This window comes from Lasioglossum baleicum, chromosome 9 (assembly GCF_051020765.1).
Source record: "Lasioglossum baleicum chromosome 9, iyLasBale1, whole genome shotgun sequence".
NCBI classification, from domain to species: Eukaryota; Metazoa; Arthropoda; class Insecta; order Hymenoptera; family Halictidae; genus Lasioglossum; species Lasioglossum baleicum.
In genome coordinates, this window is record NC_134937.1 from 9,880,908 (window position 1) to 9,907,168 (window position 26,261).

General features: G+C 44.9%; 1 protein-coding gene and 2 pseudogenes across 2 annotated transcripts in view; 1 reads left to right on the top strand and 2 right to left on the bottom strand.

Moving 5' to 3' along the window:
• LOC143212425 (L-lactate dehydrogenase A-like 6A) overlaps positions 1 to 26,261 on the bottom strand; it is a 219,007-nt gene that overhangs the window by 59,275 nt on the left and 133,471 nt on the right. Inside the window, exon 1 of one of the 2 annotated variants that reach the window (XM_076431255.1) lies at positions 24,003 to 25,268. The exons of the other annotated variant lie outside the window; for it this stretch is intronic. The gene's annotated coding sequence lies outside the window, so the exon portion shown is untranslated. Of the gene's footprint in view, positions 1 to 24,002; positions 25,269 to 26,261 lie in introns of those variants that run through there. 2 annotated transcript variants of the gene reach the window in all.
• Positions 7,086 to 7,205, bottom strand: LOC143212493 (5S ribosomal RNA; annotated as a pseudogene).
• On the top strand, positions 7,593 to 7,712 carry LOC143212494 (5S ribosomal RNA; annotated as a pseudogene).

The following is a 26,261-nucleotide window of genomic DNA, read 5'->3' on the forward strand; positions in this document are numbered from 1 at the left end:
GACGTACACATTTACACTGTTATAACTGTTCCTTTTTTGTTGTTCGTTGGAGAGGAAACTGTCTCGAGCAGTCATGGCTTGCAGGAAACTTCAACCGAATGAGTTCGCTTGGGATGAATAGCTGGCATAAATAAGTGAAAACTTGGGTCGGAGATTATTATCTCTCCTTGCTAGGCAAAGACGAACGAGAGAAATCGTGAGAATGACTTCTGCGGCATTAACCGGGGATAAAGATGTGCTAACGGGCGCCGACGCCAATGCGAAAAGGCCTGAAAACCGTTTCTCTATTTTCAGGAATTCGGCAGCGCTTTAATAAACTGCGGTTTTTGCTATATACACATTTATTTCTTTTCTTATGTTTTCGCTATTTTAACATTTGACCGATCATTTTTATTATAAATGCATAAAACTTGTGATTAGAAGTTCTTTGCGGTTCATTATTTCCTAGAAGAAATCCAGTGGCTGTATATTAACTATAACAAAGCAGAATTTTATTTCCGTTTAGAGGCGATTAACAACATATTTATTACTAGTCTGCGGATCTTTATGCAAAATAAAAATTGTCTGCGTCGACTGTAAGAAATAGAGACCAAATAGCATGTTATTTCCTCCCTTAATCATTTGAATAGATGAGAAATCGTATATTTACATCTTCAATTATCAAAATTTTCCTACAATTTTGAATTTCCCTATACATGCATAAAAATCCGCTGTCTATTTATTACAGTCTGTTTAAACTCCTTACGAGTCGGACTTGATGTTACTATAATAGTTTAGTCGTTAATTTTATTGCGGTTAACTATATATGAATACTGACAAAAATGTAAACTGAGTTTAGGGGTCTATTGTTATATATATTTTGTCTATAATATAAACTCTGTTAACGTGCTTTTATGTGTTTTTTCGATGATTTCTTTTTTTAATCAATGATTGACGATTAACTTCATCAATCGTTTGAATCAATCGTCGATTTTTCGATGATTTCTTTTTCTAATCGTACACATTAATCAATCAATCATGATTAATTTCCCGTAAAGCAGAGACGATTTAACGAAGACCCGGCATTAAATGCTCCGGGTTTAAAACGGAAGTGATCGATCGGTGCCGTGCGGAGATCCCGTGGATCGCTCGTGTATCCGTGACACCTGATAATCGAAGATAGTTGTCGACGGACCACCATGAGCCTCGGTGTACGTCCCAAGGGGGAATTTCGCTGGAAGGTTAGCAACGATCGATCCGCTCACCGTACCGTAGCGGGATCGTTTAATTTGCGGTAACGCAGGTCCATTCTGTTCGCGCTCGAAACTTTCCAGCCGCGAGTTTCCGCGAACATCGGAGCAATTATACCTGACAGATAATCGTTAGCCGTCTATTAGCAACGCGGCCGTGTACCCTCGGACACGCAACTAATACTTCGCGCAACATATCACAGTTTACGAGGTACACCTGTAAACCGTTAACCCGAACGACCGGATGGGTCGGGTAAGTCATTAAGTAACCGCGAACTTATTATCGCGCGGTTTCTAGCGGCTCTGCTTCATTATCGACCACCCTTGCGCCCTCCGCGAAAGATGAATGCACGTTCCCTTGGGAATTTATGCTGTTTCTCGGGTCCTGGAAACACCGGCAGATTAAGATTTATCGATTATGGGTCGCCGGTTTAACCTATTATCGTTCTGGATCGCTTCACGACCGTTCTACTATTTTTATCCCGTCCGACGTACCACATACTGAAGGGTAACTTGAAGGATTTGACGTTTACGGGGCGGCACGAATACTCCTGATAATTATATAAGAAGTCCGTGGATTTTATGAATTCGTGTTGAGAATGAGGAGATACAATTTAGAGCGAAAAATAGATTATGAGAATTTGATGGTGGTGCTACCGAGTACATATCTATGGTTGCAAGCAAAACGCCGCGTGTCACAATTTTAAAAAATTTGAGTTTATGCATTAATTGAGCTCTACAGTACAGGATTTATGTATTTACCAGAAATGCTCAAAAAATTAATTCAATTTAACCGATGTCCTATGTAAAAGCATCAGTGACTAAAACTTCAAACGACAATATCTCGAAAGAAAATTGTCTTCTTCCTGACAACCACAGATAGTGTAGTGCTTTGTAATAATGAGAAAACTGCATCTATTTAGACTTGATATTTCATTTATATTGTAATATGTGCTTCAATGAAGAAAGTTCACTAAATTAGTAGGTATTTCTGCTTCTAATCATTTGAATAAGTCGAGTCTCCAGTCTCATGTTCGACCAATCCATTTCCGTCATAAATGCATAAAGTCCAGGTTCCAATAAAAACTCTGTGAAATCTGAATAATCTCCGAACATGAAATTCCGCGAGAACCGAACGGGATCGGAGGACTGCGAGCTTCCCGTTGGATTCCGCGAGCCCCACCCAAGCAGCGGGTAGTTGAAAGTTGAAATACCGCGTTCTTCCTAAAAGCAATGGCGAGGTATCCGGTAATAAGACAGCGGTCGCTGGTCGCGGGTTTCTCCTCGCAATAAAACCGTTGCCGTCCAAGCGTATCTCACAGGTCGGCGTTACAAACAGCGTAGCATCTCTCGCGCTAAAGCCAGCATGCTCTTTAATACCGGCCATCAATGAGCGTCTCTGCTGAATGACACGACGGTCCTTCGCGACTTGACGCACCGGCGGCGGCGCGGCGCGCATCGCGAGCGGTAATAGCCGGCGATCGGTACGACCATTTAATTTGTAGTACGTCGCCCACGTGAATCGGTATACGTATTGTACAATGGAAGGACCCCGGTGTCGGTTCGCGTGTGCACGCCACGGGGAAACGTAGGAACGGAATAGATGCGGATAGTTGATTGCCAACAACTGGAGAACGTATAGTTACAACGCGGATACTGCGCGTTGCCGCGGCGTGTAGCGATCGCTCATCGACCAGCGGAAGACCACCGTGCGTCACGCGCACACGAAACCCCCTGTAATCTCGCGAAAGACTCTCCTCTTCGCGACACTTCGCGGGACCCGGACAAATTGCCCCGATCCGACCCGGAGGCCCCCCCCCCCTCAAGTCTCCCTCGGGCCGCACCGTTCCCCGCCCCCGCTTCGCCGGTAATCCAATTTGTACGCGATGCGGTCGCGCAGCGGGAAACCCATTGACGCGAGGCTTAAACCCTCGCGGACCCAGGGAATTTGCTCGCCGGCAACAAGTCCGACGCCATTCACCGGGACCCTGTTCGAGAATCAATCACATCGATCGCGACCGACGCGGATCCGCCGGCTACTTAGGCGGCTGATACCACCCGGCACAATGCACGGCCATCCGTAACGGGACAATCGGACCCCGGACGTGAATGGCCACCGTTAAGAATTCGTAAATTTGATTTAGCTCGTTCCGCGCATGGGAGAGCTCTGTGCGCGGGACAAATGCGCGTATGATCGGTGAACGCGGATCTGTAGAGGTATTTCTTGTCTTAAACCTTTCAAGGGAGTACATTTTTGAAGTGTTAGGTGATTGCATAAGTTCGAGCTTGATTTGGAAATGAAATTCAATGGTTACATTTTAAAGAATACAACTTTATTAATCCATCAATATGGACGCGTTTCTTCCATGTCAGTCGCTGCGCCTGATTGTCCACAAATAAATTAAAAATATCCATTTTTTTATTTATTGTAAGTAGCTTTTTTTAAGCTATTTTACTTTACTTAACTTCATTTGTACATTCCTTCAATCATAATCGCTAGTTAAATATCAAGGAAAAAATCCAAAATTGGTAATTTTTTCATTTTAATTTCACCAATATTTAACCAAGTCTTTAAACAATCATTAAAATTTAACCATTGAATATTATTTTCAAATCGGGCACGATCTTATGCAATCATCTGATGAAAACTTCTTTAGTCCCACCGCGTACGCAATTGCTGGCAGTGAACGAGTCTGATCCGTCACGCTCCGAGGTGAAACGTTACATAGAAGTTTTCACTTCGGACGTGCGGTCTTACGCGCACGGTATTGGTCTGTTTGTTTGATGAAGGAGAATATCAATTTAAAATAAATATGGATATTGTTAAGACAGCTTGAGTTGCCTCCCCCTGATATTCTGAAGATTTCGCAGAGATCCAGAGTTGTCGTATCCGGACAACGAGGTTGTCGTTGACAAGAAGAAAGACGACAGATCCTCTCGAGTCGTTGAAGCGAGAGCACGCGCCATCCATTGCGCCGTTATTAGACATTGTCCGTTTGATAGAGAATAAAGAAGTCTTATTGTTCTGTGTTTATAATTGCAATGTGTTCGCCGACAAGACGGGACCGAAGCCTCCGCAACAATATACACCCGTCCTTCAATTTACGCGAATATCCGTTCCACGTGGATTTGATTTACGCGGCTACAAAACGTGTAAATTGAATCTGTAAAGTTGATAAGGTTCCAGAAGCCACACTATGTACTCCTAATGTTTTCCTTCTTTTTCGCATAGGTAAAAGGTAAAATTAATAAATTAAATACTCGCGTAAAAAAGTGCCGCGTAAATTGAGGGACAGGTTGTAATATGTTTATGTATATTATTTCGCTGGAACTTTTTGTACAAAAATCGAGCGCAGCCCAGTTCGCGGATCTCGTTACGTCGCGGGCGTGTATCCCCGCGTAACCAGCAGGAAAAGGAAAAAATGTTCCATGTACCTTCAGGCAGGATAATAATCGAGCAGCCGGGTGCCCGTGTCGAATCGTGATAACGCTCCCGACAGAATTTTGCGCATGTCGCGGTAGGACACCGCGGTATCTCCGGATGTACGCGTTGTAAACTCCCGGGCGAGTTTCTCTCTCGGGTAGGGACGTCCGTCGTAGTATAAAAATCGCAGCGGGTATCCGGAGGAACGCGCGCGGCGTTGAGCGGAGTGGAGCGAGGCGGATCGGGCTCGGCTCGACCGGTGCACGTGGAATTGACTTATTCCTGCGCCAAGGAACGGAGAACACTTAAAAATCTGTGGCATCCGAGATGCTGCGCGGAAGATAATCTCGCGGCTGATCTCCCGGGCGTATACGACCCACAATTTTCTCACGGACGGCCAATTCTAAATTAATTTCGAACAATGCCGGGGAAACGGGTAGCCGACGCTCGATCGGAGAGGATCCTCGGATCTTTCGATGGAAACTTCGAGCCGTAAAACATATCAGATGAAATCTTTCGAAAATGTTCTGGGGTTTGTAATTTTATGGGACGTGTGAAGGCATTCTTCAATTTATTGTTTGAGGGACATGACACGATTCTTTTATTGAGTATTTTCTTTTACGTTAGTTGAAATTCTTTGACTGAGTAGAGTCTTCAAAAATGGCGGTGGAAACGTTTGAAGAATTTCAGGATGCTGTTGTACTACTTCCAATTGGTTAGGATGATTAAAAGAGGAAATGTACGTCCATGTAGCTCGCAATTTTGCAATTCGTGTAATTAATACATGTAATTAATAGTGATTTATAAAGAAGACTCAGATTCATGCTTCGACGTAACCATTTAGTCGAACAATGTACTAAAAAGTATGAAATAATGACCATTTAATTTATTTGAATACACACGGACTTAAATACAATACAATCTTTCCGGAGGCGGCGCAAAATTGAAAATTTTCGACACTGGAAATTACGAAAATCCTTAAACTCTTCTACATGCTTTCACATATTAATGTATCTTGTTTTCCCACGTAGTGTGATTTGCAAGTTCTCCATATTCCAATGAAATCCGTGTGTATTCACATAAATTAAATAGAAATTATTTCACACTTTTTCGTGGAACGAGCAGAATTTGTAAAACACCGTAGGGTGGTTTTTAGGTCTTATTGGTTATTTGCAATAAAAACCGCAAAGAATGAAAAAATGCAATGTTTGTTTTCAAGGAATCAATCGAGAGACATACCCTACAAAATGCAGAAGATTTCGTCGTGATTGGTCCATCCATCTCGGCGTAAACGGTGAACATACATAGAGAAAAAAAGCACATACAGATCGAATTGAGTAACCTCTTCCTTTTTCGAAGTCGGTTAAAAAAGACGAAGAAACAAATATGTTAAGCTAATTATTGCTAAGAAACAGACAGAGAAAGCTTTTATTTTTCATGCTTGAAAGCCGCGTGGTCCTTCAAGTTCCTCATTTTTCTTGAAATTGAGGAAGCGGACTAATTTTTTGACAAACCGTACCTAAATTCTTCGTACCGAGTGGATGTGGAGCGTGTCGCCGATTCGTCGGTGAAGCGTGTAGCGCGTTTCCGTCAGCGTGTAAGGGCGGCTCGATTTCAGAGCGCGCGAGGGCCGTGTAGAGGTGTCGGCCGTATCCATAACGAACAATTCACGATGAAAATAACTCTGCGATGTAGTACAATGGAGGGCCCCCGTGCGCTCCGGCCACGAGGAGACAGAGAGGCCATGTATGGTGAACGATGGTGTGGCAGGTAGGTACCTTGCTTCGGCGAACCCCCCATAGAGAACGAAAGGAGAAGAAGAAAGGACATCGGTGACCACGGAAAACGGAGAGAGAGAGAAAAATCAGCCGAAGCCCGCTCGCTCCAGAGAACAAGGGACGTTTTATCTAACGAGAAACGACTCATCGTCGACTTAGTAACCAATTATATCAATTAATTGCGCTGGGGCCACTCGGCGCTCCAGGGGGATGATTCCTCAAACATAAAATGATTACTAGACAGCGTGAAAATCAGTAAAAAAGAAACAGTAGAAAGATTAGATGAATTTAAAAATACTGTCACATTATTTTCAACCTATTAGACACATTAAGAAAATTTGTATTTTGCATGAAGATCCGCAGTCTAATGATTACATTTAGATTAACACAAAATATTAATTCCACACCACAGCAATATTTGGTAGGTTTTTATAACGCTGCATTGTAAAATTCAGACATAAAATCGAGTAAAATTTCATTCCCAGCGATTTTCATTCAAATTATTACTTTTAAACATTTCTTCCGACCTAGAATAATTCCATTGTGTATTCATACAATACTTACTTACAATACTTTGTTGTTTAATCGTCTGTTTCGATCGTTCCCTGTGTAAAATAAAATTATCAACAAAAGAGTTTAATTTAAAAAAAATAGTGACAACAGCACGTGGTGTTCCCAAGCGGTCACCCATCCAAGTACTAACCACGCTCAGCACCGTTTAACTTCGATGATCGGACGAGAATCGGTTCTTTGCAATGCGATTTGACCGTTGTCCCTAGAATTATTCAAGCAATGAATGATATAGAAATTATTTTTCGACGATTATTATTCGACTTTCTATCTTTATAGTTGAATCTAAAAATTCAAATTCAACTTTCAATCATTATATTTAAATCTAAATTCAATTTTATCTCTTAATCGATATCTTGAATGTTTTAAGTTGTGCAACAATTTTAAATTTCGTCTATTCAAGTTTGCTATAAATACATAAAGATCTTCATAATCATGGGCACATATACGAATTAATTTGTGAGTTTCGACGGTCCTCGAAGATTTCAGACAACTCTGAAGACTGATGTACTAGATCGTACGTCAATTTTTTGTTCCCTGTATATTGTGAAAAATAATTTCTATATCATTCATTGCTTGAATAATTCTAGGGACAACGGTCAAATCGCATTGCAAAGAACCGATTCTCGTCCGATCATCGAAGTTAAACGGTGCTGAGCGTGGTTAGTACTTGGATGGGTGACCGCTTGGGAACACCACGTGCTGTTGTCACTATTTTTTTTTCTTTTAACGATCGAAACAGACGATTAAACAACAAAGTATGCTTATGAAGCTATTAGAAAATTGTTTTGACCATCTCCATCTTCATCTTCATCGTCTGAGTCATTAAAAAGTATCCGAATTCTTTGTAACACGAAGAAACGAGAACATTTATCATTTTATCAATAATGTCTTTCGTAGACATCGTTCTAACCATTTTTGTATTAACAGTTCCGTTCGAAAATTTCTTCGAAACGACGAACCTGTGCATCGTCGATATTGCCTGTCGATATTTCTAGCCTGACAGAGAAATAGAAGTCATTCGGTCCATTCATAGAAAAGTTATTCTGATTTAAAGTGTGTGGAATCAGTTATGCTGCTTACCGTAAATGTTTGGTAATCGATTCGATACCAACATATTGAATAATGTGAACAATATTGTGAACAATGGTACATTAATTTTTAGCTGTGACTCTGACTCACCACTCGAGTGCTAAGGGTGAAAGAGAATTATGAGCTGAATCGACTGACCTAATAAAATCTATGAAAAAAAACTTTGACCTTGACATGTCCTCTAATGTCTTCCAAGAGCAACCCACGTCACATAACGTCCACGTATACGTTTTCTCCAGTAGTTCCCCAGTAGCGTAACATGAGAATCGTAAGATATTACGACGACGGTCGCCAAAACGGCTTTCGTCGAGCAGGATCGTCGATTCGCTTCGCGGCGCGACGCTGAACATCGTTATCGCCGAATTGGCGGTCCGGGGAGCGAGGAGGGCGCTCGCCACGCTTGTTAATGAGTTCCCGATGAGTTGTATTGTGCGCGATAAACGCTGATCCGATCTGATCCTCCGGCGAGGAAAGTCTCGCGCGGAGATTGATCGGCTGAATGAAATCGTTAAACGGCTCCCTGCCCGATCGAAATGGCTGGTCGCCGAGGCGAGACCGGGGCCGAGGCGTTGCGAAACCTCTCTTCTCGGCTCCCGGCTCTGGTAGACAAGTCCAGTTGCACCGGGTTACCCGCATTTATCAACCTGTATGACAGTCCGTGTACACTGGGGAACCCCGCGTCCGACTAAACGCTACACAGGCCGCGCTGGCTACACGGTGCAGCCGAGAATTCAGGTGCCACCGCGCGACAGGATCTCCTTACCTAATTCCTCTCCCGGATAGATACAACGCTTTTCAATTACGGAAATCGATACTTATCGAAATTCAGGTACACGACTCGCCGGGACCACCTGCGACGCGATACACCGGCCAATGAATAGGGGACCTGGATACGTACTGTTTGCACAGACGGTTATCCGAAGGCTCGTTTCGCGACTGCGTTGATCCCTGCTCGCTGAGATTTTATAGCTTCGCCCGGGATCCGAGCTGTTTATTTATGATTAACGCGAGCCACACGCTGAATGGATCGTGCTCGCCATTGCGACGACATTCGAACCTAGGAAGACAGTAGCGGAATTGACTGTTTTTTGCTGAAACCTACACGACGATAAATCTTCCTTGATCCTTTTAACATCGTCTATCCGAGGGGCAGGCTTCGTCGCGCAAGGAGGATTGCTCTCGCTGTACCGTTAATCGTAATCCCAACAAAAACATCCTGTAAATAGCAGCCAAGTTCTTACGGCCGTAAAAAGCGATTTCGTAATGTTTTTTTTTCGATACAAACCCTTTAAGGTGTAAAATTTCAAACTTTGATAATTATTTCTTTGAGTGTTTGCTATGGTGGAGCTATGTACCAAATTTCAATCTTGTAGGTCAATGGGAAGTACCCAAAAGGTTTTGATGATCTGTCAGTCAGTCAGTCAGTGACAAATTTAGCAATCTTTGAGGTCCTAAATCTCGGAACCTACTAATGTTGGAAGATTAATGTTTTGTCAATATTGAGATATAATAGCATTTAACAAGTGTACGAAATTACATCTGTCCATCTGCCTCCAGTGCCGAGTTATACGCCTCTAAGAAACGGCTAACTTGTTTCGTGTAAAAGAAGGTATGTAGTGCGAGAACTTGGCCACCTAGATCATTCGCGAATGTTGTTTTTAATCGAGTACACGTTATTATAGCGTGAACGGAGACGCGCGCGACCGGAGCCGAACGCACCCTGGAATACGTTGAATCGGGAAGTAGCGGTGACCTTGAACGAGGCATCAATTCTCAGGCGTGATAGCCCCGAGTCACAGCTCTCGCCAGAGCACACACTCGGCGCGTCGCGAAGTTCGCGAAATGGGATAAGGAACGAGGGGGGGGGGAGGGTACACGCCCCCGAGGGGTTGGCGAGGGGTTGGCCAGCGGGACGATCGGGGCGCGATTCGGCCGCGCGCTGACTATAATATCGAATATATTGGATAATGATAAAGCCGCGAGCACGTATACCCTCCGCGGACGGGTGATTGGTTATTAGTTTTGGGCCCGCGATACGATCTTAATGGGAATACTTAGGTGGGAGGCTCCGAGACATTGAAGATGATCTATACTCTGGGCCGCGTGCAGGCATCAGGGCCGGCTGATAGATCGACCAAGGCCCTATTCGCCGGGGCCCTACCGTACTTTCTATCCCTCCCCTACGGTCTGCGCCCTACCAACCCCCTTCTTTCCTGCCCCTCGACCAAGCACACACAAACACACACGCACGCAACATCGTGTAACGCACACTGAAAGGAACGCTTGCTCGGTATGTATGACGGTGGTGCGGCAACGGCAACCCGGCAACAACACAATGCAGCGAACACGGGGACCGATAAGATCGGGATCCGAACTGCTATGTCGAGAACGCCCGCTGGGACCCACGCCTTTTTTGCACGCAACCTCCCGACCGTGGTGCGTACATATATCTGCTCCCTCTCTGTCCTTCCTACGCCGGGCACCGTTGTTATTATTAGGATGAACGAGCCCCCCCCTCGAGCCTCCCCCTCAGCCTTTTCTCGCAGCCCCGGAAGAAGGCCCCCTGATACCCCGAGGAGTCCCAGCGCCGCGGAGCCGACGCGGAGTCACTTCCTACCGGACATCTGCTCTGACCCTCTCGCAGTTCCTGATCCCCTTTCACGCTCCTATCAGAGATTCTGCAACCCTTTCTTCGGCAATTAGCTTTTTTCCAGTCACCAGCTGCGCTACGGCCTCAGCCGGACTTCGAGGTGGAGATACGCTGCAGATGCTTCGGTTAGTCTGCATCCTTATTGTTTTTATATTCGATTGAAAAGATTCAGGGCAATCTCCATTTTCCGAAGGATACCACGGATAAATCTCCCTTTCTATCGATCCTGTATTTGTTGATACAAGATGTATTCATGCTCTCGGCGCACTGGTTCGATCAATTTTTACTTGAAAGCAATCTTGCAATTCATCAAATTCAAATTTCGACGTTTCGATCTATGTTTAGATCATTTTCAAGAAATTAATAATTCCGTCCGTAATTTGATATAGTTTGATAAATTGCGAAATTGCTTTTAAGCAAAAACTGATCGAACCAGTGCGCCGAGAGTATTAATACATCTTGGATACCGTGAATATATTAAAAGTTGTTGTACACTAGTGTCTTTGTCTTGCCAATTAGTGCAGTTTATTACTCTGCCATTTTGCTCTTTGTATTTACCATTTTTTCGAGAGAAAGGCTGGACGATAATAATATTCCGGTAGAGAAAGCGTTAATGACAGATACGGTGAAATAGACGACGATATAAGGAAGATCATAAAGATTTTGCGGGGCAATCAAAGGGATACTATCATTTCTCGACCCCTTGTTCCGCGGAGTTTCATATTTCAGCGTCCTGATTGGAAGTACTGTACGATTTCAGGGTAAAAATATGGGTGGACCGTCGGTATTGGCCGAGCACGGTTTTTGCGCCGCCTCGTTCCTGCCGGGCCACGGCGAAATTAGATTAGGTTACTTATGACAGCGACGTAACTAAATCACATTCTTCGCGTGTTCGAGTTCTTTGCATGCACCTTTTCCCGTCGTTTGGTTTGATTTATAGGCTCGAGAGGTAGCCTGCTCCCCATAAGCGGCGCTCTGGAAACCAGTTGCTTCTTTCGGTCCGAAGCCCACCGGTAACGACGCCGAAAATAACGCGTTCTCTCTCTCTCTCTCTGTCTCTCTGTCTTTCTTGGACCGTCCACCGAAAACTTTGCTGTATCAAACAGTGTCATCGGTTTCTAATTACAGTGTAGACCAACCGCTGTTATACTAAGGCCGCAGCTTTTAAAAAATGACAACATGTAACGACAAGCCTTTATATTGACTTCGACTATTATCGGTGAAACATCCATGGGAAGCTGAAAGTATAATCATACGGAGCTTTTCAATTAACCCTCATCCGTCCCTCGTGTCAAAATGTGACAGAGTTTTCCTGAAATAAATTATACTATTCTGTTATGTGTGGTTAAATTTGCCCAAAACTTCGTCACTTTTATTTTATTAATGCGACAACCTACTGCGAAAAACCTAAGACGTAAATGTTAGCTCATCGATTTGAATAAAAAAAACATCGAAAAATAACCGTTTACCTTGTTATTTCATCGATCTTTTACCACTGCATCAATTTGACACCGAGGAACAGATTCAGTTTGCGAAATGAGGGACGAATGAGGGTTAATTTTAATCTTTCCTCATTGCCATAAAACGTGGTTCAGAGTATCATCTCCCTCCTCGCCACTGCATTCAGGATCATCGATGAAGCCAATGCGAGCCAGCGAAGTAGCTAGGTGATAACAGCCTGCTCTACATCTGTTGATAGCGACAACAGCCGACCGGGATAAACTTAACTGTGAGAACCATGGAAGACTAAAAAAGCTGCAGGAAGTCGGTTCTGTCCTTAAAAAGTCGTTCTCAACAACTTCCAAAGGAATCCCACTTTATTCAGGGACCAGGGAGATGTTTTCGATGCAGAGCCAATAGAATTTCGAAAATGGTGGCAGATTGGAGTCGTTTCGGATCGGCAAGCCCGGTAACGCGTTTCGTCGTTGTATCTCCATTTTAATTGCAGCCCGCGACTCCATTAAGCTCCGATCATCGTATTTTCGTTCCGGCGGCGACAGGGACGCGGGACATTTACCCGGGAAGCCAACTTCATAAGGCGACCCCAGTTTATAGCGCATCTGCATGTAAATGCAGGGGCCGATGTCGTCGAAACGGCAACGTGGCGGCGCGGAGAGCCAGGACGGACGGAGCCGGAGATATGCAGATTGACGATTACCATTTTTCACCGGCGACGTTTATAGTTCATGCACGCATCAATGTGTCACGCGTACGCGTAGATTACCCGGCCGCTCTTACCCCCGAGGAATTGGCGACGCGGATAAAGCGCAGGACCCGCTTGCGCGCGCTCTCTCTCTCTCCCTCTCTGTCTCGACGCGTGTAAATAATTTCGGGACGTTTGTCAGCCCGAGACATTGCCAGCGTCACACGACCCTGTACACCTACGTGGCAGAGCGTAATGCTCGTTTTACGATTCGCAGACCTCGCGGAGCCGCTACCGTCCCATCGGCGGACATTGTTCCTTCTGGAACCGCTTCATGGGAACGCGTATTTATTGCCGCATTACAATGTACCCTCTTGTACTCGCTGCTCTCGCGCGCAGCCGGCTAGAGAAAGTCCACTTTCTTTAACGACTACCGCCATTTTTATTGCGGCTCCCGCCGAAGTCCCCGATGCGAGCTCGAACCGAGGGTGAAACTTTCTTCGAGCTCCATGAAATCTGGATTCATTGCGAATCTCTTTCACGAGTTCTATTGCGAACTTATTAAACGGAAGGTTTAACCCTTTGCACTCGGACCTATTTTAACTGGAAAATTAAACATTTCTTTCGACCTAGAATAATTCCGTTCTATATTAATTCTTTTCTTTGTATGAATATGAAATTGATGTAATACCTCACGCAATACTTAAATGTTTAGCAATTGAATAGACACTAACATATTTAGTAATGTAAACAATATTTTGAATAATGGTACAGCAATTTTTAGTGGCGCCTCAGAGTCGCCACTCGAGTGCTAAGGGTTAATTATTAAACCTTTCTTAGAATCTGGTAATAATAACCTTAATTGTAATCTGGTTTTATTACGATTTTGACAATACTTTTTGCCTTTGTGCCTCAGCTTTTTCGATCTGTTATACGGCATGACTATGTTTAATATTTTAGAGTAATCATGATCAAAGATTGACATTAGATTGTTCGTCTTATATGCACAAAACCACTCTCTCGAGCATGATTTCATACTGAACGCTTTTCGGAGACCATATAGTCGAAGCATGTTCTAACAGGGGACGGACAAGGGTAATATATAACAACCTAAGTGTATGGATTAAATGAAAATCAGTGGAAAAACGAAGTATGAACCGGAGCATTCTTGAAGCGGAGTTGACAATGTGATAAAAATGGTTGGAAAAGTCTAAGGTAGAGGAGAAGTGAATTCCTAAGTCCTTAACTTCTGTTATTGAGTGATAGATGAGTGACAATCATCTTCCGGATACAATGTTTCCATAGCGTCAGACATAGCTGCACACAGTCCGTTCATGTGTACGACGCAAAGTGGAAACAGAGCGCAGGAAAGGCAAGAGCCGCCACTCTATGTATAACACCGTTAATTTATGTGGTCCAAGGAAAAATGCTGCGATTGTCTTACACTGTCTAATGTACCGCGATAAATAACACGTATATGTAATGCATAAACTAGCATTCTACAACCGAACAGTAGTTGAGTAACACTCGACCGTTCATATTTCACAATGCCGCCGAACGTGGTCGCCGTTATTGGTAAACAAAGCTGACATTAATCTACCAGCCCTCTTTTAATTTCGTCTCTTTCGCAAACGAATACTAAAGTTCGAATTGGAATGTTAAAAATTACGTCTATATGAAAAAATCAAATAATTTCACAATCGAAAACAGAAAAAACATCGAAGGAGGGCTGAAATTATCGAATATTCGAAAGTCGGGAACGGTCTGCGAAGCAGTGGTTGGAGTCACCGAGCGAAAAATAAGTAGAAAACCCGCAAAATGGGGACGTGCAGTGACCCTGCACTTATCTCGGTGAGCGCACGCGCGCTTGCTCATCAGAGATGCCGCGATTTCTCGGAAAACGGCTCGATTATCCGACGAGGAAGGTGCAATTTGCGAACGAATCGAAAAGCGGCGCAGCCCGGGGCCACGGGGGCCATGGGGGCCGCGAGGTGGGAACCACGAGAGTCTGGTTAGGGTTGCGGAAGGGGTCCAGGGAGAGGTAGCGGCGTAGCAGCTTGAAGGACGTGATGAATCCTCGCGATTAACACGTCACCGTGGAAGAGCGTGTTTAATCAACGCGCGGAGAAGACGCTGCGGGGCGTCCGCATTCGGACCGCGTCTCGGCCCTGTCGTTGCACCCCTTTCACGGCGGCTGCAACACCCCGCCATAAATAACGGGGCGTTCTGGAGCCATGGGGGGATGACGACGATGGTAATTGTGAGTTACGTCGCTGGCCCCATTGGGACCCGAGCGGGGGACCGGTGTCCACGAAATCAGCGACGGTAACGAGACTGATCAAAAGCTACTCCCTTCCCCTACACCTCTCTTCCTTCTTCGTTTTTTCTGTTTTTTTTTTACGACCGTCCGACTGCACTCCATTTTGATTCTTAAACGGCCCCCGGGTTCTGAATGAACTCTCGCACGCGATCCGCCGCGCGCCGATGCGATTTATGAACTGACCGGAAGATGATTTTGTTGCCCGGCGTTGCGCTGATGTCTGCAGGATCTCTGCCGCATCGAAGCCACAGTCGCGCTTGTAGGTCTGTAGACTTACCTGAAACACATCATAAAGTAGTATCATAAGTATTAAGCTCCACAGTATGCATAAAGGGTTAAATTATACACTATTTAACCCCTTACCGCATTTTAACGAGTCAGACTCGCGATGAAGATTCAAACAAAGTTAACAAATATGAATGTTACGCGTTTCTTTTTATGAAATGAAACTTGATTCGTTTGTAATCAATATTTAGGCATTAAAATAATTAAAATTTTCTTTTCTACGACATTTTTGGGGATAATGATGTGTTTTAATCACTGTAACTGTAAAGGGAATGTTACGGCAAGGGGTTAACTCTATTTAAGGGGTTACGCCACCCTGAGATTTTAACACAATCGATTTTTTTAAAATTTAAAAATTTTATTCGCTATTTTTTTAAATAGCGAAGTTACAGTGATTATAAGTTCGCGTACTTTTCCTTCTTTTGCGTTTATCTCGAAACTACATTTTTACAACTCGTGTAACAAATATCTCGGAAACTACACGTCCGATTTACTTCAAATTTGATGCACATAATTCTAATAACATTATCTATCGCAAAGCATAGGAATTTTTTTGATACGATATCCCAATTGTCCATAACAATCGTTTAAAGTTTGATTTTTTTTAATAAAAATTGAATGTTCATTTTCACTTTCCTCGCATTGCAAGACAACGGATAACTCGGCAATTTTTAAATATTTTTAAATGAAATTTACACAATATATTCTCTGATGTATGCCCTAACCATATATTATAATAAAATAATTGTCACATTCATAGTTTCGTAGAAAAAAATTCGTAAACTTTGATGTCAAAATTATCTTGAATATATAATTACAAAATAGAACAACGTGTCGAAATGATACTTGAAAGAGGGTTATTTGAAAAGTGTTCACGTGGAGAAGTAGTTAGAAAATAAAATATGCTCTTTCAGTAGTTTCGAACGATTTGGAAACGTTGCTTCCGCAGCGCCGGTAGAGCTGTTAGGAAAGACGTCGGAGGCGAGAATCTATAATGCGAAACGCCGGGGCCGTTAAGATGTTAACATCTTCACGGAATTCTAGTTACACGGATAGTTCGACCGGCTCCTGAATCGACAATAGAATTCAGCGATCTCTATCCGGCGGAAAGCTCGTCGTTTAACCCGGCGATTGTCAGCGAGTCAGAAGCGAAGCAGGTGATACAATCGCGGCAGGGGATCGAACGTTTCACTCGATCGGCTCGCGAAAATCGTGGTCGTGCAGGTGAAAGTTTCCACGGTAGTCTGCGGTGCTCGGACTTGTGGGTAAGCTGTACGGAGTGTACACGCGGCAACCGAATCTCTTGAATTGAATAGGTGGGGAATGCAGTCGCGTGGAACGGTACAGAGACAAGAGGAGTCGAACAACGGATAATACCGAGGTATGCAACGCCTTCGTCGTAAAAAGACACCGAAGAAACGAGAACGAAGGACGGGACAACGAGATAGTCGATAGTTTCTCGCGCTGCCGCAAGAAGAGGCTCGGTTCCAAGGTAGCTGCTGAATCATGGGACCGGAGTATGCCCGGTCAAGGTCGTCGTGACGATACAGAAATCACTAGCTTATTACGCTTCTTACCGGACGAAAAAAATCGTCAGCATTGTTGAATAAACTGGATGGTAGAGACAGTGTCGTTGTTTTCGTCGAGCGACGCGTTTTTAGATTTCTTGCCGAGAGGTTGTTGAAGGTGATCGCGTGTTTCATTATTTTTGCTGTTTATCCACCATTATTTTTTTTACGGGAACGTACTTCTCTTATTTCTGGAGTTCGAGATGTAAGCTTTCATCATTTCGTTGATTTTTACCACGCTCATATTAGCTAGCCGAGTTGTAGTCGTCGTTGTTGTTGTTCTTGTTGTTGTATGCGTTGTATTTAGAACGGTGAAACGGGAACCCCCAACGACTGTAGAATAACATTGCATTGTCAGTCATAAGCGGGAAGCGGGTGTTGCAGGCGATCGGGTGCGCCTCTGAACCCTGATTCCCTTTGGACGATCGGTCGGCCTGTGGCGATCGGCGCGATTGTTTACGGCCACCATAAAAGCGTACGACGCAGGCGGAAAAGTTGTCCCACGTTTATTAACATCGGGGACAGATCGAATTTAAAGTATCGATCTTCCATAATAGGACGCGGCGCGGCAACGGTAGCCTAGCCTACCGGGTCTGGTAACAATAGCCTATTCTCCCCTGCACGTTCAACGAAAGTTTCTTCCCTTATGGGTATTACCGGTGGCCGAGGCACGGTGCTCGTTAATTAATCCCGCAACCTTGCAGGCCCGGGCAAAAACGCCATGGACGAAAGGGAGCAACTCGCGGTGATACTGCATTCTAAGTCCGGCGCGTTCTGTCCGCGCTACCGTTCGCCTTTCCCGCTGCACCCCTCGGCCAATGAAACTAGCAGGGACGTTATTAATTAATCGAGAGAGTGTTTCCCCGAGCCCCTGGTCCCCCGTGCCCGAGAAAGGCGGCCCCTCGGAGCAATATCTCCGCGATGAAACCGCGCGGTGGCCCGTTGGGACCACCGATCATCTCCGGGGCGAGCGGGCCCCTCTCGACCAGTCCCCGAGAGTCCGCCGACAAAAACCGGGCGCTACGCAACACCGGACCCATAAACAGCTTTTTAGACGATCGGCCAACGCTTGAATATTCAACGAGTATGCCGCGCCGCGACGGACCGCATCGGCACCGGCATCGGTCGCGGACCGAGCCGCGGCAATTAATATTGATTTTATTAAATCGAACTTTTTGCACAGCGGCCCAACTGTCGCGACTTCGGCCGCGATGTCGAAAGTACGCCGGACCCGCATGCCGGTCCAGGACTGTCACCGTTTTTCCGTACCCTTCACGGATATGGTGCGTCGGGGTGGCGATCCGAAAATCACCCTCTCCTCTCCTCGCGAAGTACCCCTTGCCCCCCCCCCGATTTACATCGCTGATTCGAAGATACTGCTGTTTTTCGACGACCCTCCGCTTCACCGGTCACTAACGAAGCTGATACCCAGTTGTAATGATCAGAGAATCGGGTTCTTGAACGCATTCCTCGCCGAGGGTTCGATAGGTCAAACGTTCCCGACCCTTCTGTCGAGTCGCAGCTGACTTCGACTTTTGCAGAAATTCTTACTTGGTAAACCCATTTCTTTTTAGAACTGCTTTAATTTAGTTTTCTTATTATACGACGTTGTTACAATTCCCTGAAAAAGCTGTTTCTTTGTAATCTCTCTGCTGGTCGTCGGTCCGTGTCGGTCAGTTCAAAGGAATTTTAAACAGTTCACACAGTTTATACTGGCTCGTAAAACTAGTCGGTTCGGTGTTCACGTTTTGTTTAGTCGATCTGCAATTTACATCGCACCACTCGAATTTATCTGTTGACTGTTTTCTGCCGGGTCTTCTACAAGGGTGTGAAATTTTTGAATTTCGTATTATAAAAAATTCTGCACGATCGGATTATGCAAAGTAAAAATTGTCTGCATCGATTACGAGAAATAGAAGAGAACAGTAGTGGAGAAATCATATATTGACATGTTGAATTTCTTAAATTTTTCAACAATTTCGAATTTCATCTACTCAATTTTTGCTATAAACGCGTAAAGATCTGCAGTCTGATGATAAGATACGATGTTAACGAATACGGTGACTACAATAGGAATTCATGACCTGTTCGAATCAGTTAAATGCACGTTAAGTACGGTCATCCGGGAGACTTCAATGCCTGACGAGTGGTGATTTCAACGCGCGATAAGCGGCACCTCGAACTTTCGTGTTCCCTAACCTGCCTGTTCCACGCTAACAATGAGTAACTCGTAAAACACGTATTACATAACATTTGCAAAACTTTATGTTTCCTGCGTTTATTTCATACTTTCGACAAGTCCGCGATTAACCGAATGCGTTGTTAATGAACTGCATCCCATGGAAAGTTGCATCACGAACGTGGACGCATTCCTCCGTAGATCCACGTAGAACAAAGTAACAGATCTCCCACCTGTTACATCGGATCTGTAGGAAGATCAACGTCACGGTTCTTCTTTCCCAGAATAGGGTGTCAAGTTATTGCATCGCTTATCCGGCTTTTATTGCCGCCTCTATTATGGGCGCTGACGTTTCCACGATCGTACCGGAGGAACTGTTCGCTTTAGAACGCCGTAAATCAGACTCGTTAGCTCCGCAGGAACTGAACCCTTCGCTTCAGGAATCTTGAGGAGCTGATCTAATTACGCACCGAAATCTTGGGAAAGAAAACGTCGTGTCTCGTGACGGAACGCTACCGACGAGAATCGGAACAGTACTGCATATCAATTCCCCTGCATTTTATGGAATCCGTACATCCGTGTAACACTGTTTATGTGAACAGTAGACGGCGATAAAGAATAAATATCAAATGAATTTTACATTATTTACAATCTGCAAAAGTTATTAACACGTTTCGCTGAACTTTCCGTTCAGACCGATAGGAATTTCCATCGAAAAAGAAGAATTTCTTAAAAATTTATTGTAAAGTCGAGTAGAGGTATCTTCAGACTGTAGAATATTCCCACCAAAAGAATGAGGTATTATAAAAAATGCAGTACAGAACAAAGCCAATGGCCTGGATGAAAAGTCGAGCAAAAACAGCTCGGCACGGAACGTGATAAGAGAGCAAATTAATTTTGATGTAACAGCCTTTTCTTGAAATAGATGGAGACAATTTTCATTTATTCATTAGCTCCTTTTTTGCAAGTACTACAGTTTACATTCATAATCTCATAATCTCACTAATTGATCCATCGTAGACATAGCATAAAAATTGTACTATTCAGCTATCAGCTAAACGTTTCACCAATATTAGATAATTCCACAGGTTCAATTTAGCTCGACGCTGAGAACACTTACACTCGAAGAGAAGACGAGAACACCCCCATAACATGAAAGCCCACAGCAAGGTTGCAGGAAGAACCAGAGTAGCCAGTCCAGAATCTACAATTCCCCAATTAATCTACCTTAATCACGTCCCCTATCTCCTGGTAAGGTCCTCCATTTGCAAGCTGCAACACCTACACCGACCGAACGAAACCGAAACCGACCAACAATGGCCCGGACTCGCGATAATTCGTTTCAGGGAAGGTTCGGAGCGTCGGAGGAGGGATCTCGGGGCACGGGTGCCCGGTATCAAAGAATTCATTACGACGCGGACAAAGCGGGAACAAGCGCGAATCTCCCACGGCGAGCTTGCTGCTCGGTCCTCCTACCGATCGTCCTCGGAAATTTATTTCGCCGTGTCCCGGGGGCCGGCGGCGCGGCGATGATATCCGGCCGGGTGAAACCTGGAAAAAGGAATGGCGAGGGGCACCGGGAAGGAAGATCGGTGGCAGATGCCGTGGTCCCAGTGGGACGCCAGGCGCCCCGGGAGTGAAGACGTTCGAGTAATTGGCCCTCTGCTTCGATTCCGACTGCTGCGGCGAACGGGGGCCCCCGATTCGGCCGAACCAGTCCTCCATCTCTCTCTATCCCTTCGGATTCACTTCGCAGTCCTCTCTCGTTACAGCGCGAGCGTCCCTGGTGTCGGCGGGGAGCTACTGATTACAGAGTTGCCCGCATCTCCCTCTGCCGCCCCCTTCGGCCCCACTCGAGGTCCACGCCGAGGCGGGGGACCAGGTCTCCTCGCGTCTTTAGCCGCGATCCAAAGAGTTGCCATCACCTTGTACTCGGTACACGTGTTACCTGCCGCGCATAATAAGGCCAACCCGAAGTCCTACTCCACCCTACCCCCTCTGGTCCCCCGTTCTCCACGAGATCCACCCGTTTTCCCGTCCATCCACCGCGTCCAGCTGCTCCCTTTTTTCTTCCCGTCGCGTCGCTGCCGTTGTACTCCGCCTCGGAACGATCGAGCCGATTCATTCAGTTCTCGGAACCTACTGACCGGAGCGGCGAGAGCGCGAGATCCCTGCTCGCGGGGGCCGGCGTCATTGTTTACCGGGGAACGAGGCTGATTCTCACGATCCACCATCGACGAGCTCACGTTTGCACCGGGTTCCCCCGATTGTTTTTGTTGCCGCCGATGGTGGCATTCGATGAATAGAAAGTTTTCTTTCCGCGCGGACTTCGATTCTAGCTTCGGAGAGTAGGAAACACTTGGACAACGTCGTTCAACCCCCTTCCGCGGCGAACGGGATCTGTTTAAGTGATTCATCCTGGGAGACAAGCTATCAACGGTGAATTGTTGCCTTTCTTCTCGCGGAGACGACGGAGGAACGATGTTTAGAACGTCTGCTAATTGAAGAAACAGTTGGCACATCAACCCCTTGCCGTTTTTTAACGAGTCACTGAGTCACATGAAGTCATATGAAGATTTTTAACAATGTCTAACAAATATGAATGTTACGCCTTCGTTTTTATATGAAATAAAATTTGTGTATTTACACAGTTGAGATTTGTCACGTGTTAGAGGAATTAGTATAACAAATAACAGGGAAACAAGCTATCAAAAAGTTTGCTATTGGTCGGAATTGCGGAGAAAAAGGTCATTTTTATGTAATGAAGCTTTAACCAATGCATTATTTATGCCGTTGCGAAGGAGAGGCTCCAATCTTCAAATCCGAAGCCATTGTTTCCTGTGCAAAATACTTTTTCAGGGCGAAACCGATCGAGCTCGCGTCCAGGGGAGTGTCGCGCGGGGATTCGTTAAACAATTCGCACTGAGCTCGTTAAAATGGCGACTCACTCGGCCCGGAATGCTGACTTGCGGCTGCGGCAGGCGTGGACTGTCGCGCTCGTACACGAGGAAGACAATGACGCGGTGAAAACGATCGAACCCCGTTCGAATGCTACCCGATCTCGTCCCCCGAGGGAAACGCAAAAGAACGAAAGAAAATCTCGATCCCGCGTTCTTTTCCTCCCTGCTCCACCTCTCACCTGCCTCGGGTTGATCCGTCGAGTTGCTCGTTTTCTCGAGTTTGTCGCGTCCCGCGGCGGAATGGTATCGGTCGTCCGGTTAATTACGAGTAACCCGTTTCTTGCTGACTCGGCCTCACAATGTGTTAATTTATAATAGCGTGCGTTACAGCAGGCGTGGACGTTGTCACGCCTAGACGAGAAGAACGTGATGACGACGGCGAAAACCTTGGGTCCAACGATCCTATCTTCGTGACGCTTTCCTTTTGCCTCGCTCGGCTCTGCACGGCGAGATGATGCTGGTCGATTTTTCACCGAGACGTAATCACGCGTTTCGAGAGTGAATCTCGGCCTCGAAGTCCAGCACACAAAGGGTAGACGCGTGCAAGGTCGGTCTCGATTGTCTTCCTCGAGGTGTCGTCTCTTTGATTGGTTCAATTAAATCACATTCCTTCTACCGACGATTGGCACCTGACTTTTTCATTTTTCTCGCAGAGTTCGCGTTTCATGAAATTTTATGTACGTCGTAAAGATGACGGCACTATCGACTCGGTCGCTGCACAGGAACCGTCCCGTCCGCATTGTGTCAGAGGATGATTCATCTTGCGCGTGTTACGTCACACTGCGAATCGCATGCTCGCTGCATTACGAGAGAGCCGATATTAATTGCAATGCGTAGAAATTTTGCAAAGGTTTAGACTACGGGTTCTTTTGCATTTATGGCGAAATTGAGTAGCTACAATTTGAAACAATAGATTTATGCTAGAATTATTGAAGAGAAAGGGAAATTGTGGCTCCCGATTGTTGCGACAGGCGCCCCTAATTATTTTTACCACGCTTATATTAGCTTTGCCGAGTTGTCGTTGTATGCGGCAAATCTTGTAAGTGAATTTTAAATCACTTCCCAATGAGCTAGAGCTATTTGTTAAAAAACAAATTTTTAAAAAACTGTGCGTCTAGGAGAAAAAGAAATTTTTAATTTTTAATTTTAACTCTTTTCTAAAAAGTAGAAAATAAAATATTTCAGAAACCACGCTTATATTAAAATGCACTAAAAAGGAGAAAATAATTTTTTTAGACATTAGTGACTATAAATAAAAGCGTGGAGCGCCCATGAAGATTACGTCAATATAGTTCAGCGCTCCACGCTTTTATTTATAGTCACTAACGCCTAAAAAAATTATTTTCTCCTTTTAGTGCATTTTGATATAAGCGTGGTTTTGAAAAAGTTTTTTTTTTATATATTTTTTGGTATGGCGTGCGTTTTGTAATCATCTTGACAAATTCGGAAAAATATAGAATATTAGACTTAACAGGGTGAATGACAATTGACACTTATCGAATGAGAAAGACCTCAATGACTATGTCGCTCGAGCATCACAATACGCTGACTGTCAGTCAACCACCCCTGGCCATCTCCCCTTGGAACCTGCTTCAAGCTGCGTACGCCACAATAGTTATTTAAGAACAATATTTCCACACGGTACACGCGAAACATTACTCTCGACGCACAATACATCCAATCGAACTTAAAGAGTCCAATGATTAAACGTGGGCGGACCAAGCTAAACCACTTTGTACCGGCGGTTATCGCACAATGCATCGCGATTAGGAGCGTGGGATGAATGACACACTTCAATACGTACGGAATGCACGTTCGGCTGATCACCCATAGTCCCTTTCGTTTGGCTTATTCTTGTAATCGATGGTATTCAATACTTTGTATACGCGTCCGGCTTCTTCGTAACGATCTTCATAGATCACTTGCTTGGATTATTACCGGCGCCCGTGAAGTCCTTGTTTGTTATGTTCTCATTGATCCGTGCCGAATGTTTTATCGAAACTGGACTACTGGAACGATTCGCCTAACAACCAGCGTTTCCACCTTCTACCTACACAATTCTTGCTATTGATCATACTTGTAATAGACTGCAGATCTTGACTAACCATAATCAATATGTATGTTGCTCTCCCTCTCATATAAAACGAATGCGACACTTCAGTGGAGTTAAAATAATTTATTCAAAAGTGAAATTAGATGTCGAACTATGTAGGACCTGCGGGATCAACTTTGTACCTTAAAATGATACGTACATGGTTTTGCATGAATCATACTTGTAAAGAATGCAGATTGTGACCAACCAGAATCAATATGTACCTCTCCCACTCATAGAAAACGAAAGCGACACTGCATTGGCGTTAAAATAATTTATTCAAAAAAGAATTTAGATGTCAAACTAAATAGGACCTGCAGTTTTGTACAATTTTGTACCTTAAAATGACAAATGGTTTTGCATAGATGATACTTGCAATTAGCCTGAAAATCTTGACCAACCAATATCAATATGTTGCTCTCCCACTCATATAAAACGAAAGCGACTCTGCTTTGGAGTTAAAATAATTTATTCAAAAGTGAAATTAGATATCGAACTAAATAGGACCTTGAGGGTCGACTTGGCAAGCCTGTTGCTATAATAGGAATCCCTGATCAAGAAGCTTAATTTGCATTCTAAAATAATTTCTAATAATTCATGCAATTCGGATGACCCGTTTGCGGTGACCGAAATTATGTTTAATTTTCACATGAAAAGACGCGAACGAATTTCTTGCGCCACCGCGTCGCTCGATATTCATAGATCACTGGCGGTATCCGCGGCAGATCTCTGTTCGAGGATTTGTGGCTCGTCATCCTCGCTCGGCGAGCGAAAAAGAAGTCTCTGTCGGATGAACACGTTCCGCGGCGGACGTTTCGACACTCGGAGGATCGTTTTTCGAGAAATCGGGTGCTCGCAGGTGGTTTCGCGGGGCCCCCGCGTGTTCCCCGTTGCCGATAGCATCTGCGCCACTAATTTCCGACGATAGCGAAAGTGACGAGCACCGCTCGTAAATTTGCGCCAGTGGCCGGCCGAGCGATTCTGTCGGGACTGGTTCGCTCGTTCTCGTGACTTATCCAGCATCCACGGTGTCCCGGTAGCCTAACGGAGAGGCACTCGTGTAGACAATGGGGGCCCGCGGAGTTGCCACACCGGCTATTGTTTTTGCGCTAGTACCGTCGCGTCGCTCCGCGGTTTTTACGGGCATTTACGCGAATTGATTTCACGTGAAACTGGCAGGCCACCGCGACTCTCGCAACCGGGAACATCGTGGCGCAAAAATTCGGCTGTTCGTGCATCATGTGGGCAGAATTTAAATGGACGTGTTCCCAGAAGAGGAAATTGTTTTGTCGCAATAGAGAACAATGGACTGTCTCTCCGGAACGGTTTCGTGACGGTAAGTGAGACTCATTATCTGGTTGTTATGCGACGGTCGTCCCGGCGCATACTCCCAGCTTTATGAATTGTTTTAACGGAACGCTTTGTACTCGCTATCTTCACTGTTCCATTCCAATCCCTTGCGCTACGATTTATTTTGCACACGCCGCACTATGGGCCAAACCGACGAAATCTGTGTCAAAATCAAAGAACTTTCGATAGAAACGAGATAGAGCGATTAAATTTCTTTTAAATGAAAGCTGAAACTTTGCAGAATATAGGATAATTATGGGGATTGTGGTACGAACGTTTTTTAACCTTGAAAGAATTCGTTACACTTGCACAATTTCAAGAAAATTGTGGTTTTTCCAATACCACGGGTGGAAAAATTTTTTTTTCTTCGTGCGACACATCATTTCCCGTAGATTTGTTCAATTTGTTTAGGATCAGCATGCAAGCAGTAAGAGTCGCACCGAAACCACATATCGCTGCAAATTTAACAACGTACAAATTGTTCGTCGTCCATGGAGACAAACGCAAAGCACCTAGCATTTCATAGTCTGGCTATAAGTCAGTCTACGGATCACCTGAGCCATTACCGTCGACTGCAGAGAATCTTTCGACATCGGAACAATGGGCAATTTTTCGTCGATG